Source organism: Thermobia domestica, chromosome 9 (assembly GCF_964235325.1).
Source record: "Thermobia domestica chromosome 9, izTheDome1.hap1.1, whole genome shotgun sequence".
NCBI lineage: Eukaryota > Metazoa > Arthropoda > Insecta > Zygentoma > Lepismatidae > Thermobia > Thermobia domestica.
This window is the reverse complement of record NC_137462.1, coordinates 10744960-10761895: the sequence shown is the minus strand read 5'-3', so window position 1 is coordinate 10761895 and position 16936 is coordinate 10744960. Positions and strand designations below refer to the sequence as shown.

The 16936-nt window shown below is 36.4% G+C and overlaps 1 long non-coding RNA gene across 1 annotated transcript; it reads right to left on the bottom strand.

Annotated features, from left to right (window-relative positions):
- Window positions 1–4201: 4201 nt before the first annotated feature.
- On the bottom strand, window positions 4202–10904 carry LOC145693892 (uncharacterized). The gene is made up of 3 exons (XR_014132840.1): window positions 10697–10904; window positions 6257–6383; window positions 4202–4871 (listed from the first exon to the last, which is right to left on the bottom strand). It is a non-coding gene; the product is annotated as an uncharacterized LOC145693892 (long non-coding RNA).
- Between the last annotated feature and the right edge of the window lie 6032 nt (window positions 10905–16936).

The following is a 16936-nucleotide window of genomic DNA, read 5'->3' as shown; positions in this document are numbered from 1 at the left end:
GGGAATTATTTTGAGGAAAAATAGTTTTTTTTTTTTTTTTTTTAAGTAAAGATATATTTATAATACAAAATAAAGTTAGTGGCCAACTTTACGTTAGCCCCCACTTTCAAATTTCAATTCAAAACTCAAATCAATCTTTATTTTTTCTCTAAATTTATATTTTTTCAAACAAGCGATTGTTTTGGATTTTGAATCGCAATTTGAAAGTAGAGGCAATGTGAAGTTGGCCTAAGTTTATGTATCTCATGTAAAGTTGATGACTATAAAACAGAAATGGTAGTATATAGCAAGAAGTGATCTCCTGCAATCGATTAAGCATCTCAAAATACTCTTTGTCAAACCGGAAGTATCAGAAATCAACCTCTTAACGGTTTTAACGTTGATCTCTAGAATAAATAGCGAGGTAATAGACAGCGAGAAGCGGATTTCTGTAATCAATTAAGCATCTGATTTTGGCCATCCCTACAATATAGAGCAAAAACGATAAGGAACAGCGAGAGACAGTTCTAAAAATATGTATTATCTTCTCCCATAACCTTCTATTCACACCGGAAGTAGCAAAAAACACCACTTCCGGTTTTAACGTTGATCGCTGTAGAGTAAAATCGATAATTGATAACGATAAGTGGTTTTGTGCAATCAATTAAATGACCGAAGAATATATTCCATCTCCACTCGAATCTCTCTACTGAAACAGGAAGTGGTAAAAATGGACTTTCACTTCCGGTTTCAATATTAACCAATTGCTTACTAGTGACATCTATGTGGATGTCATCAAACATATCCCTTATTAAAATTCGTATTAATCCTGAAGATGGCGATTTTTTTTTTTTTTTTTTTTTTTTTTTTTTAATAGTGGATGCAAAGCAAGAGTTAGTTCTGCTATTTCTCCTTAGGTAACAGCACCTGATTGACAGAGAAGAAAAAAATGTTTTGTTTCAGTAAATGGTAGGCTTAAGGGAACATTCAATTACAACATGCATGTGTTTGTTTTGACGATAAGCAATTAGCAATTTCGAGATGGTATTTCGAGATCGCAAAAAGTCCGATCAATGTTGCCAACCTGAAGCAGCATAAAATCCCCAGAACATCAAAATTTCCCTTTTTCCGTCTAAATGTTCCACAATGCATGTGATTGTTTTTATTAATTGTTTTCATTAGTAATGTGAATGCTCTCCTGACACGTGCACAGTAACTATGCCCTACATAACGGTCAAGATAATCGTTTAACAGTAAATGAAAACCTGGTATTACAGCACGGACATAGGAAAATGGCACCTGGAATGCAAGATTTTAATTGAGAAAATATCACCCTATCAAACTCCTTGACGTGGTGTACATGACATTGCTGCTTGCTTTTTATTATTTTAATTTTTTATCAAATTAATTATTATTAAGAAAAAAATATGGTACGTTTGCTCACAGAGGGGCAAAAGTCACATTTAATTACTTTAAATTTCAAAAATCGAAAAATGACGACACTATATTTAGTAAAGTTTTATTATTGTGAAGTAGCTGTGTATTAGATGTGAAGTGACTATGTGATAATTGTGTAAACTCTTAACTTAATTCGCTAAATTCAATTATTTTATTAAATTGCATTATCAACGACAGAATCATGAACTCTTGAAAATTCGGAACAAAACTTTGATCAAGATCCCAAGCGGCACACCGACGTCGAAAAGACGTGGTTTTTTTGGTGTAAAACACCGTAAAATACACCGAACATGACGTAATTTACACGTCTTTTCCCACGTGGAAATGTCCGGGAATATGACGTGATTTTTATGACGTCTTTTACACGTCATAGAATATGACGTGATTTTTATGACGTCTTTTACACGTCATAGAAATGACGTGTAAATCACGTCTTTTTTACGTGATTTCCACGTGTAAATCACGTCTTTTTCACACCCTTCATGTGAATTGGAAGGGGGGCGTTCTCGAAATGAGGCGGCGAGAAGCAAAGGGGTGTAAGCGATATTTGCAATAAAGTATGGATGTCTCAAAAATGGATTCTGCACAGCTAAATATACAAACTGGATGGTGAAGCTCGTCGCAGTCCAATAGAAAGTCTACCCATGAAAGCTCTACGCCGAACTTCATTATGCAGTTTGTATATTTTGCAATGCAGAATCCATTTTAGAGACATACATACTCTATTGAAAATGTCACTTACACCCCTTCGCTTCTCGCTACCTCAAATGTCATGGAAGTCTGACAGGATTGTTCAGTTCCAAATGTCAAAACCATTAGAAATTGATGTGCATCCGCAGTTTTGATATTAGGAATTTCAATCCATGTACTACCTCGATTATTCGCCACACTTTTGAGGCTATTTACCAGCCCCTATTCAACCGTTTTGCACCAAAGTTAGGGGTTAGGTTACTAGGGCTACCTAGTTCTGGCCCTGTAAATTTTGAAATAGATCGGTTGAATAGTGGTTGAAACAAATAACCCTGAAACTGTGTCGAATAATCGAGATCCTACTATACATAGATTGAGATTCCTAATGTCAACACTGGATACACATCAATTTATGATTATTTGGACATATGAAACTGAATAATAATAATAATAATAATAATAATAATAATAATAATAATAATAATAATAATAATAATAATAATAATAATAATAATAATAATAATATCTACTCTAAAACACACAGCTTACAACACATTTTTTTAAAAAAATGATAAAAAAGAAAAAATCATACTTTTTCTATTTTCTTAACTGCGTTTTTTTTCTTGACAGTTCTGAACTGATCTCTGGCCGCAACACTTTTCTTGGGTAAAAAAAAGTCTACGAATAACAACTGGACAACGATTATTATAAGTAAAAACAATAATGAAAATAAATTTATCCTTGTGGCTGCTGCTTGATTTTTCACCATTGTGTTGTAATTTGCATAATAATTTACAAGCTCCTATACCAGATAAGTAAGACCACTGGGTTATTGTAATAAATAACAGATCAGGATAGACCCTAAGAACCCTAGATCTTGCCACAGCGAAATACATCACCACCCTCTCTCGGAAGCACACATTGGGGAACGTCAAAGTATTGTGGTCTATTTGATTGGTCTGTACCAAGAATTTGGAAATTTCGCTTCTCCGAATGTTCGTATTATCTATGGATTGGGGATTTCTATATCCAATTAACCACCTCTAGTGTTGTTGATTTATATTTTTTTAGTATTTGGATACTAGCCTATTGAAGAGTATATATTCGCCTTAATGTGTGGTATATTTATCTACACATTAAGAAACGAATATACAATAGCTGTCGAGGAATAATTATATACCTAATGCAACAGGAAAGAAACGGCAGCGCTTGCTCCACGAAAGGATAAATTTAAAGCCATACATTAAAAAGAAAACCGAGACGCATTGAATCGACTTGAAAAACATTAAAAAAAGCCCTCGAATGTAAGACTCACCCTTGGCGGAAAAAAAAGCCCTACATAACTTTTAAGAATGAGAAAAGACGAATAAACATGGTAAAAACAAAGAATGAAATGGAAAAATAAAGGAACATTGTACTTACAGTCCTAAGAAAATGAAATGAAATGAAATGAAATCTTTGAGTTTTACGTCCCACGCTTATACCGGTTAGGCTAAAGGAGACGGTGATAATGAGAAATGAATGAAATGGTGGAATGAAGAAAGTGGGAGGAAACGGGAGAACCCCGAGAAAACCCACGCACACGGTGTTTGTCCACTACAAAGTTCACTTGGCGGGGGCTGGGATCGAACCCGGAACCCCAAGCACCAGAGGTGAACACTCTACCACTGAGCCACCGCGGCCCTTAGTACTAAGAAGAATCCACTCATTTCGTCACTGGAATTTATTCATGTGTATTTACTAGTACCTTCTTCTTAATGAAATTACGGTACAACACGTGCTTCCATAAATTTTATAGCTATCCATTATTACGCTAGTATGCGCACACATACACACAAACACAACCACCCACATCCAACACACACTCACATACACAAGAACAATGGGTTTTATTGACAGTGCAAAATTTAGGACTAAACTTTCATAACTCCAATTTAAGACACCTTTATTTTGGAGGTTAAAAATCGAAAAAGAAAGTACATCTTAAAATTAATTAACCTCTGATGGATGAAAGCGAAAACACATAACCATTAATTTGAATTCTACATTTATTAGTTATATGTACAATGTGCACGTTTTGTCGTATAAAATAATATTCATGCTATTTGTAATGCAACAAGAAACACTGATTGTCTTTATTATTTGTAATACAAACAAGAAATATGTAGACAATGCAAATCTGTTGGTTATAATCTAAAACTTACAGAGATCTTTTAATAATATAAAATAAAAAGAATCAAATTTTTCTATAAATTTCGTATGAAGGAAAACACCTTTCATAGTTATTGAAAGTACAGAAATGCAGCATCATATCAAAAAAGCCTCACGTACTTAAGTAGGTTAAAAATGGGGACTGCGGTAAGTATCCCACTTATTATCCCATCTGTTATACCAGTAGCAGTTTCTTCCATCTTTTAGTTTTCGAAAGAGATGCCTTTACTTTGATTTCCAACAAAGCGAGGAGGAACAGGTCAACATGCTTCAAGCATGCCGAATCCTTTTCATCCTCAAACAACAAGGCAGATGGAAGTGAATATCTTTCTGCTAACATTTTGAAGATTTGTGGCATTCGTTCATTTGAAGATCTTTATTTTTACTCACGAATGATAAGTGTCTTTAAGGCTAGTTTGCACAACGTGAACTTTGCTCTTTTTTCCGCGGGAGTTAAATTCCATCGCCAGCTCTTTGGAAACCAAGCATCAGAGAAAGGTCCCTTTTCCTCCCAACGATGACAGATAGGAACACTGAAACAGAAAAAAAAATCATGAACAATCATAGTGCAATTTTTCAGGTGGGGAGAAAATTTTAAAAAATAATTACAATACGTCATGTGTAACTACAATCAATACGCAATAAAACGATTAGTTACTGCACTCGCTTGCATGAAGTCCCACTTTTAACGGCCTTCCAAACAGCGAAATTAAACTACCATTAATTTTAGTTATTCTGTAATAGCTTAACTTTTGATTTTATTGCAGCTGTTAACTCTGATTGTTCAGGAGGATCAAACAAGTTGGGGGATATAAGACTTTGTATATACAGATACCGGTACATGACAAATAATTCTGAAACACTCATAGAAGGCTACATTACGTATGTGCTCACAATATAAAATGCCACTCCAAGACCAACTTTAGGATGTGAGCTAAAAGTGACGATCAAGTATATTGATACGATATTGATACAAACAAAATGGTGTATAACTTATGTATTCCGAAAAGTAAAAAAATTGTGAGCAAACGCCCCTCACTTGTTACTGGAGTATTTTTAAAAAATAAGACTTCTAGAGCCAGAATTCTGTCACAAGCAGTAGGGTGAAAATCGTCACATTATTTGTTCTGAGCAGGGTTAGAAGTTGCGGCAGTTATTATTATTATTATTATTATTATTATTATTATTATTATTATTAATAATAATAATAATAATAATAATAATAATAATAATAATAATAATAATAATAATAATAATAATAATAACTTCTCTTTGGTGAAAATTATATTTTACCCCTCTGTTGAGAAAAATATTTTCGGGAGGAGTACTTTTATCCATTCAAAAAAAAAAAAAAAAAAAGCGCGAACACTATAACATGTGATACATTCCATATTAAAGCTTTGCTTATATATAAATACTCAAGTCAAATAAAATAATTGCTGAAGGAATAAAAATTAATAAACAGGGAAACCTTTAAAAATCTAAAATAATAAATAAATAAATAAATAAATAAATAAATAGAGTGTATCTGAAGAAGACAAGGGTAGTTGGTGAAACAGTTACATTTAAATAAAATTGGCGCAGCTGTGGCTCGGTGATAGAGCGTTCACCTCTGGTGCTTGGGGCCAATGATTCGATCCCAGCTCACTTCAAGCGGCTTTTCTTGGAGTTCTCCAATTTTTTCCCCACATTCATCATTCCACCATTTAATTCACTTCTCATCATCACCGACTCCCTTAGCCTCAGTGCCTGATCGTGGAACGTTAAATTGAATATTTCATTTATATAAAAGTATTGCCTTGTTCAACAATTATTTTAATTTAGTTAAGTACTAATAAAATATTACTACTTTCTTTCTTTTCTTCTTACTCGGCATTTTCTTACATGGGTATTATAAAATAACATGTCAAAAACTCACCTGTCGCAACTTTGGTATGTATGTCATCCTCCACAGTGATATTTCTAGAGCAGCTCGACGAGCAGAAAGGGGTCAGGTGGTCTGCTGTTGATCAATTCATCATTTGCAGGAGCATTGGCCACACGCTCTGGAAAGTGGGAGTACATACAAGGCTTATTTTGGCAAATAACATGTATTTACACCTAGGCTTATTACAACGACTAAATACATTTAACATGAAATGAAGCAGTTTAATTTTATGTAAACAGTAAAGTGGGTTTTTACTACATTTTGTATTTAAAAAAAAACAGAGCTTATAGAAAGAAAAATGAGTTGGCAGGAAAATATCAGCCATAAATTTCACATGCTTTCTGTTCTGGATATTTTCAGCGTAAAGGAAGGTGTGAAGAAGAGTCCGAAATCGTCCCAACCTCGATGCAGGAATGGCCACTTCTTAAATGGAAAGATACGCAAAATAAATATTGACAAACTTGTGGACAGATAGATTTTATGGATTATTGTCTGCCCGTTGTTAACAAGAAGCAGGGATCGGAAAATCTTTGAGTTTTACGTCCCACGATTATGCCGATTAGGCTAAAGGAGCCGGTGATGATGAGTAATGGATGAAATGGTGGAATGAAGAAAGTAGGAGGGAACGGGAGAACCCCGAGAAAACCCACGCACACGGTGTTTGTCCACCACAAAGTTCACTTGGCGGTGGCTGGGATCGAACCCGGGACCCCAAGCACCAGAGGTGAACGCTCTACTACTGAGCCACCGCGGCCCCATAAGAAGCAGGGATCGGTTTTGAGAACGGAGTGAGAGCGTAAAATATCGCATCTTGAACACAAACACAAATGACTACCTGCGTTTTCGAACGCGGACATTTTCTGACCAAAAACACCAAGGCAAGTAATTTATTGCTATGTATTGCTTCATTTAAATTCTGCAACGTGAAAGAAAAAAAAAGTTTTTATCTTACATTTATAATACAAGCTTGAAAAAATCAAGAGCTCCAATTCTGGGGTAGGTTTTATTTTTTTAAAAAAATAAAAAAAATATCCTACTCTGGGAGGGGCAGTCGTCACCCTTGGATCCGCCCCTGTTGTGTACACACCTTCCTTTTGGTGGCAGCAGATATGTAAGCCCCGAAGCAATGAGGTACGTTTTTTTTTTTTTTTTACTGATGGGGCTGCAGTGCCTCAGTGGTAGAGCGTTCACTTCTAGTGCGTGGGGTCCCTGGTTTGATCCCAGCTCGTGCCAAGTGGGCTTTGTGGTGGACAAACACCATGTGCCTGAGTTTTCTCGACACTCTCCCGTTTCCGCCCACTTTCTTCATACCACCATTTTTCACATTTCATTATCACCATCTTCCTTAGGCTCGGTGCCTTTCCTGGGGCGTGAAACTAAATATTTAATTTCATTTCTTTTTAATGATGAGGAATTGGTGTTCCACCTGAAAGCAGGTTTTTGACCCAAAGAGACTTCCGTTGTTAATGTGTGCATAAACATTAGGAGGATATTCCCTATGTCAAGAGCTCTCTTAAACACATCTGACTGGAACCAGCACCAGCCCCCAACCACGGTCCCTTAATAAGACATTTGGTTTCCTTTGAATCGTTTCACGATTAGCAGTGGAAATCATAATAATATAGTCATGTAGAGGATACTTAATTGAGCTGGAATATATTTTTTTGAACTTCAGTGGCAACATTGATAAGTATCCATCATCACATGCTGGCACTGGAGTAAGTACTGTAATCTAAAATGCGAGGGAGCTGTCTACTCAATTAATGAACAAAATACTCGAACAGTCAAAAACCCGTTACATTATTACGATTTCCACACCGAATTCTGTAGCACAGTTACGGTAGCCAAGTGTCTTGTGAGGGTGTGTAGGTGCAGCAGGGCGATGGTTGCAGTTTGAGAGTGCTCTCAACTCAAGGTGACCAGACGTCCCGTTTTGGCCGGGACAGTCCCTTATTTTCAACCGTTGTCCCGTTTCTTTCAGATTCTCAAACGGGACGCCTAAATGTCCCGTTTTTAAGCAAACGACCCAGGTGTCCCGTAATTATTATTCAAAATATAAATAGCCAATGCTAATTCTACACTCTTCCGTACCAACACTTACTGGGAAGGTTCACCCGTGCCTAGAACTTCTGAATATTCAAATGAGAATTGAGTGTTCTGTGGTTCAAGTGGAAATTGAGTGGGAATTCTGAGTGTTGAAGTAGTTAAAAGTATTGTTGGGTAATACTTAAGATAGAAACGCTGTGTTATCATTCTTACTTTGTATTTTGTAAATTGAAAACACTGCTGAGTCCCAAAATGCAATGTGGAAATCACCCCACCTCCCGTCGCCGATTCGTATGCGTCCCGTTTCTGAAAGTAAAAGTTCTGGTCACCTTGTCTCAACTGGGGTAATATCCTCCCACTGATTATGCACATATACAATGGGGGCACTACTTTAGCAAACGGGTCTACCAAATATTCATCTATTTTGTGGATTTTTTCACTAGATTTAAGACAGTAGTGCTACAAAAGGTTAAACAAAACATAACTGAGTGAGCGAAGGGGTTAGAACTTCCATAGGGCTCGTTGTTTCTAACTTTGAAGTCATACACGATTGGCATTGCAACAATTGCCGAGGGTCATTTCCCAAAGAGGTTCACTCGAGCAGTCGGTTCTACCTAACAGAAAATTCATAGGTAACATACGATGTGAAACATATTTTTGTGAAGGAATAAAAGTGTGAATGTCAGTAATTAATGTCAGTACACAGCAAATTGAAATGAATTTTGGGCATTATTCGAGCAGACGGTTCTACCAAATTTTGACATATTTCTTACAGTTTCATATCAGGTTAGAACAATGCATTTCTTTTAGCAGAGCATGAACTAAATCAGAAGCTCCATTAGTGCTTGCAGATGGACTTCAGGCCTCAGTACAAATACAGCGTGGACGTAAAGCGTAACAATTTCAGTGAATAAAACACGAACCAATTTATTTCAGCTCCCCACTAAAAAGCAGGGATAGGAGCACAGCAACAGGGTCCGAACGGCAGAGACGGGATGCGTCCGTAGGGAGCAGGCGCGTCAGCGACGGGGAATATACGTCTAAACGAGAATAGTGGAAGACCACACTTACATATGCAATACTTTCACTGATCACTTAAAATTCATTTCAATATGCTGTACACTGACAGTAATTACTTATATTCACACTCTCATTCCTTCACGAAAAATGTTTCTTATAATATTTTACCTATAAATTTTATATTTGGTAGAACCGTCTGCTCGAGTGAAGCCGCATTTTGAGTGATAGTGAAATCATTGTAAGCGTAAGTGTGCTTTTCCATTATCCTTCTTTACGCGCATAGTCCCCGTCGCTGACGTGCCTGTTCCCTACGAACGCACCCCCTCGTTGCCGCTCGGGCCCTCTTGCTGTGCTCCTGCACTGATTCCAATAGAATGCATTTGTGCTTTTTAGTGGGCACCTAGCAAAAGTTATTTCGTGTTTTATGCACTGTACTTAATATGCTACGCGTCGGGAAGGTTCTAGAACACAAGCCCCCCCCATATAGGTTAACAGCTAGATTGGTTCTTTTCTGTACCAAAGTTTAACATTTAATTCACATAGTATTGTTGAGCGAGCGTCAGCGAGTGAAGGCGGGTTAGAGCCCCGCACGGCACGTTGTTTTCTGTCTTTGTTACAATTAAACGGGAAGGGGTACCTGTGTTCTAGAACCTTGCTCCATGCGTCTACTCTATATTTAAAGTAACCCCCGTGAAGTCAATCTGCAAGTAGTAATGGAGCTCCTCATTTAGTGCATATTCTGCTATAGGAAATACAATGCTCTAACCTAACCTGAAAATGTAAGAAATGTATTAAAATTTAGTAGAACCGTCTGTTCCAGTAATGCCTCCAAAAGCATATACTTACTGTCATCTCGTTGTTTGCTTGTATTTATCAGTCTTTCGCCTTGGCAAATAGTACCACAATGCGTGCAGCTTTTATTATACGGATTCATAGTATAAGTAGTAGTAGTAGGAACGGGTTAGAAGCCCCGCGGAGGTTGGTTGGTCCTGTTCTCGACATGAAATAGGCAAATTAAAGACTTGTCCAATTTTTTTCGTATATTTTACAATCTACGGATCTGTATAATAAAACTGCACCACAGAATGACATACTTTCCCATGCATACTCACTCCCATATACGGTTTATTGAGAATAAAAACACATACATTATCATTTTACTACCTTCACTATTAACATTTTATATAGTATTCTACCTAAAATATTTAATTTGATACAGGCGTCTGCAAATGTTAACCTAATGTAGGTATCCTCGTTCTTTCTACGGTATTTTAATACACTGTAATAAGAAACCGTAGAATACTCAATCTGCTGAATTTTACACAGAATGCACCTAGATAGGAATAGGATAGGAACTATACTTACTTGTCTTAAAGCTGACCTTTATCACAGGTGACTTTAACAAAACACATTATTTATATTCACAAACAATACCATCAAAACACGATTCCGCAAATGGCTCACGATTCCCAGCATGCACTGCTCAAACTGCAGTTACAGTACGGGGAACGTCCGCGCTTTTTAGCACCTAAAAAAGACGTCTATTTTTGGTGATGTCCGACACGTGATTCTTTGTACCATTCTGGCACGTGATAAACTCGTACAATTTAGGTCATGTTTGACACGTCATTTTTGTTACCATTTTGGTACGTGATAAAGACGTTCCAAATTTTCAAAAGACGTCATTTTGAATTCGAACCCCAAAAAAAGACGTGTTTATGACGTGACTGTGCTACTTGGGATTGTACATTCCCAGACAGCCTCTGTAAACACATTTTTGTTAATAAACTCGACTAGTTTCCTCATTGCCTTTCCGCATACCTTCAAGCATAGCCTGATACTTCCCGATTCATTGAACTCCTAAGTCATCATTCTTCAGCCACTCAGAACCACGGAGGACACATCAACAAGTGGTATTCGACACACGGTTAGGATAGGTGCAGGATCGACAAGAGAAGCGGATCGCACCGTTGGAGAATAACCAGCACCATAAGTCAAGAGTACCATTCTGTTGGTTTACCACCGCAAATACATCAAGCTTAAGTTGAGACTAGTGGAATGAAGGTGTAGGAGAACATCATCGTAAAGACGCATTATCGACGCCCCTTACAGATCAACAGGATAGAGATCCAGATGTTGAGTATCTCCAGCTTACCCAGGCTCCTCCAGAGAAAGACATTCATCGTTCCAGATGACCGGGACGACGCCAGCCTCGTTGGATCTATCAGGCTAATGCTCATTCCTTTATCTCAGTTAAAACTTTTCTCTTTCCCACAACTAGTCATTTTTCAAAATTAGAAACGTTTTAATTTTATTTAAATTCAACCACAATTTCTCAGTTAAGTACCGTTTTGTGCATCAGTTTCATCCCCACTTGGTTGCGTTCATTTTCCAGTAGCGACTCGTAGTCTGTACAAGCACCGGTTGCAATGTTGCAATATAAAGGTATGTAGGTACGCGCAAGTGTTCCCCTCCCCCAGCATTCTTGAGTCTTATCCAAAAATATTCAGGAAATATGAAGAGGAAAGTCTTTTAAGCTCTATTTGTATGTTATTGATTAAATTATTTCTCTAATATTGATTTAATGTACTATCAATGTACGTTTATACACTATTTATATACAAAACCTCTACACTCATGTTATTGAACACGAGATAAATCGAATATATAGTATGTGCTGTAAACCATGGATGATGGCGTTAATCCGAAAAGAAGAAAAAAAGCAAGAAAATTGCATGCACGCAGTTAAACAAAAGTATTTAATTATATAAACTATGCATTATTTTAGAATGGAAGGTCCATCTTCTCTTCCATCTTTTGGGCTTCACATTTTTCTATGACTTTATTGAAATCTGAAATGCTGCTCGCCAAGTTTCTCTGAATAGAAAGCATCGCTACCGCAAATATTTTCCGCTTTATTTTCTTTAGGGTCCAGAAACACCTCTCTCCTCCGACAATATGCATTTTGTTAGCATTTCTTTGTATAAATATACGGTACAAAAAGTCCATTTTCAGAAACCACGTATTTTTGTCTGTAAAGAAGCATGAAATCTAAGATGTTTTCCTTCGAAAATGAAAAAAAAAAAATAAAATAAAGTAGTTTAACATTCCAGCAAATTAGGCTAAAGAAGACAGATGAGTATTGGAAGTGAATGATTTGATATTAATTTATGCTCTCCGCCGGAAATCGAACACAGAATCATGTGCACGAAAGACACAGAGCTAGGAATTAGACCAATAGTAAGACATTTTCTTCTTCGAGACTCGATCGACCCCCCAGAATAGGATTTTTTTAAAAAATAAATCTTATCCCAAGAATTTTCACCTTTGTATTATAAATGTTAAATAAAATCTATTGACTTCGAACGACCGCCCCCAAACTTTCAGCCTGGATCCGTCCCTGCTACCACCAGACTTATATTTGTTCTTTGCGAGTTTGTTTTGTGAATAACTTCTTTCTTCCAAGCGTCTGTATCTCGCTCACCCTATCAATTGAGTCAAGCGCTGCTAAGCGGAGGAATTCGTAACTATTACAGAAGCTGACCAGTTGCGGTAAGAAAGGCAACCGCATGAGTCCAATAGGGGAAGATAGGAGCGATGCAAGAATAAATCCACTTCCCCATGTTAAGAGATAGGAGCTCGCTGCCATATGCTCAATGTTACTGCTTCCAGTGGCAACGTTCGCTGCCACCGGAAATGTAAATCTCTCTCTTTCTTTCCGTTTTTTAATTGACTTTTTTTCAGAAATGCATCAATAGTGTTTTGCGCTCAAGAGCAGAGGTTTATTTTTTACTAATATACACTACTTTAATACTTAAAAATAGTTTTAGTATTAAAAAATATCCGGTTGCACAACCATGCAACATATAGTACCAGCCGCCGCTGTCATTTAATAAGAATTCTGAGCTACAATTGATGGCACAGCACAGGCACATTATTTATTTGAATTCTAACAATTGCAAGCAGACAATAAAAGACTATTACTTTGATTTTAAAAAAATAATTTCCAAAACAACTGCAACTATTAGAGAAGCGCTCACTATATGAAGATGTATGGTAAGCTTAGGCTCACATTTAATTCTGATAAATTATTTTAGTTTCTACCATTTTTCTTTTGAAATATGTAATTGTATAATAGAATCATTACATTGATAATTAGGAACAAGAATGTCATTTTATTCCAGGCTGTTGCAAATATGTTGATACTGCTTATTATGACTGATTGAACGCGTAAGTTATAAGAGACGGAATATTGCTTCTGAAGTTCTATCCCAACTGCTATTCAGTTTCTATCCAGTTTAGAAACACCAAAGAAATCAAAACCAGAACCACAGACGATTGACATTTGACCAAGGATTATGATTAGTCGACCACTTCCTAGAGGAGAATGTCACAAGTATCAAACCTTGTGGTACTAAAAATTGTTGAAAGAAGTGCAAATGAGATTCTTTCCACAATACCTCGCTGGATTCAAGAAAATAAGCTTAAATTAAACATTAAGAAGACACACGCAATCAATTTTCATCACCTGCGCAACCAGTGTTTCTTTCAGGAACAATGTTCCGGGGGGGGGGCGCACTTAGTATTCTGGGGGACAGTGCTGGTACTATTCTATTTATTATTATATTAAAGATGTATTATTTTTGGTCTTCTCCGGGGGGCACTCTCAAAACTCCGGGGGCCAGTGTCCCCCCAAAAAAAACATGCCTGGAAGAAACACTGTGCGCAACAAACATGCACAGCCTGTGAATATTTTAATTGGAAACAACGAAATAGACTATGCGAAATCAACCAAGTTCTAAGGAATTTGAATAGATACAAATCTCTTCTGTGATGCGCATATAACTAAGTTTAGTAAAATATTAAATTAGATTTATTTCACAATTAAAGATTTTACTTTAAAAACAATTTACTTTGGATTATTCCAGTCGAGTTAACATATGGCATTATATTTCGGGGAAATATATACAAAGCCAAAGTAATTTTTACAATATAGAAACGAATAATAAAAATGATGGCAGATGCTAAGCCAAAAGATCACTGCAAACCAATAATATATATATATATATATATATATATATATATATATATATATATATATATATATATATATATATATATATATATATATATATATATATATATATATATATATATATTAACGTATACTTCCAGTACCTTGTTTGTATATCTTAAACTTGCTGATACTTGTAGAGACATCTAAAGCAGAGCGTCTTAACCTTTTTTTACTGACAACACACTTTACTGAAGGTTGTCCAGGACATCGCAACACACTTGTTTGATATAATAATAATAATAATAATAATAATAATAATAATAATAATAATAATAATAATAATAATAATAATAATAATAATAATAATAATAATAATAATAATAATAATAATAATAATAATAATAATAATAATAATAATAATAATAATAATAATATCTATTATAATAGTGAAACCACTTAGTTTTCATAATAACTCTGTATAGCACTGAGCATTATTGCTACAGCTGTAGGTGTTGACTGGTACATGCCGTCTGGATTTAACCAATTATTATTAAACTTTTAAAACTTTCTAAAATTTCGCGACACACCTTAGGGGACTGAGTGACACACTAGTGTATCGCGAGACATCGGTTGAGAACCACTGATCTAGAGGGTGTCATTACGCTAGTAGTAGTGCAACATAATCACGGATACAAGCAGTGTGGAATAGGGATGGCCAAAAATTTTCGGATCCGGATATCCCGGATCCAGTGAGATCCGGATCCGGATCTTGCCGGATCCGGACCTAGATCCGGATCTCGGATCCGAATCTCAGATCCGGATCTCGGATCCGAACCCAGATCCGGATCTCGGATCCGAACCCAGATCCGGATCTCGGATCCGAACCCAGATCCGGATCTCGGATCCGGATCCGAAATTCGGATCTCGGATCTGGGTCCGGATCTCGGATCTGGATCCGAAACTCGGATCTCGGATCTGGGTCCGGATCTCGGATCTGGATCCGAAACTCGGATCTCGGATCGGGATCCGAAATTCGGATCTCGGATCTGGATCCGAAACTCGGATCTCGGATCTGGATCCGAAATTCGGATCTCGGATCTGGATCCGGATCTCAGATATTGATTGGTATCCAAACCTACATCTGAAATTCTGATGATAAAATTGAATATCTAAAATTCGTCAAAACTTTTTTCGGATTCACTAATATAGTAGGATGCTGTGCTTTTAAATGTTTCCATAACACGTTTGTGCTACCTTTGTTCTTTATGTTATTTTAACCTTGCAATATTTACTTTCTTATATAAACATTCTTATTTTCTCATATACAAATGAAATATCTTTTAGATAAGACCCTTCTAATCGCAGGAATACTGGACAAAACAAACTCTTTATTAATAGTAGATTCTGACTCACTAGAGTCCAACCATCAACAAATCTTTCACTTCGAAGGTACAACAAAAAATATAAGACTGGTTGGCGTGGAACAACAGTAGATCTTTAAACATACACACGAGAATTTCAGGAGAGCGATATGGTTGTGTAGTATTATTAGTATTAATAAAAGTGTTCGTTGTACGACTTTTTATTACATAACTTATGGCTTGGCCTTTGAGGTCAGGAGTTTGTTGAAGGAGTAAATATAAAAGAGATTTCTGTTATTTCTTCTTCACCCTCCAGGTTTCTTTAATCATACATTGCAGGACGTAACCAAAACATATCCATGCATCGTATCATTGAAGCGTTTTGTGTTTTGTATATTAAAGTGTTCAAAAATATTTAACATATTCGCATTTGTTCATGTGATCTCAGGTTCAATTCTCAGTGGAACATACATGAGAAAATTGAAAGCTGAAACAATATGAAAATAGTATTTAAAAGTCAGGAAATTAATATTAAAACTTTAGCTATCTATTGGGACTGTAAGGCTGTAGTTAAATTAACCTACACGTTTCGTGAAGATATATTAAGTCGTTATTGTTTATTTACTATAAGCTACCAGATACATCCTCAGAGGCCACTTTACACTGTAATAATCAACAGATGAAAACATTGGGAAAGGAATGGAAGGAAGGTCTCCAGAGCCTTAAATCAAGGTACTAACCTAGCATTTGCCCAGTATAACTAAGGAACAACCCTGGAAAATCCTCAGTCAGGATGGCTGGTCTCCGAATTCGAACTCGGTATAATCCAATTGCGAAGCAAGAATCCTAACAAGTAGCCTGAGCTCACTCCGTATTATTATTATTATTTAATTAACGTAATGTTCTAAAATTAGTGCAAATTAAACCCTGCTTTCTTTATTGCTGATGATATAGTTAATAAGCCTACATGAGACATCAGTCTCCCATTAAATAGGCCTTGCTCAAGAAAGAATACCAGAACTGGAATTCAGGAAGCGGGGGTGAAGAGATTAATGAGGATGAGGAAACTATGTGCGATGCAAAAACTGAGAAATTATGACTTCATCACAGATATATTCACTTACATACGTCAATTAATATTTCTCTGATACAGGGCACTCTACTTTCTATAGTGGCAGGAAAATGGCCCGCTTTTGTAAACGAACACATTAAGCGCGTGCATATAGG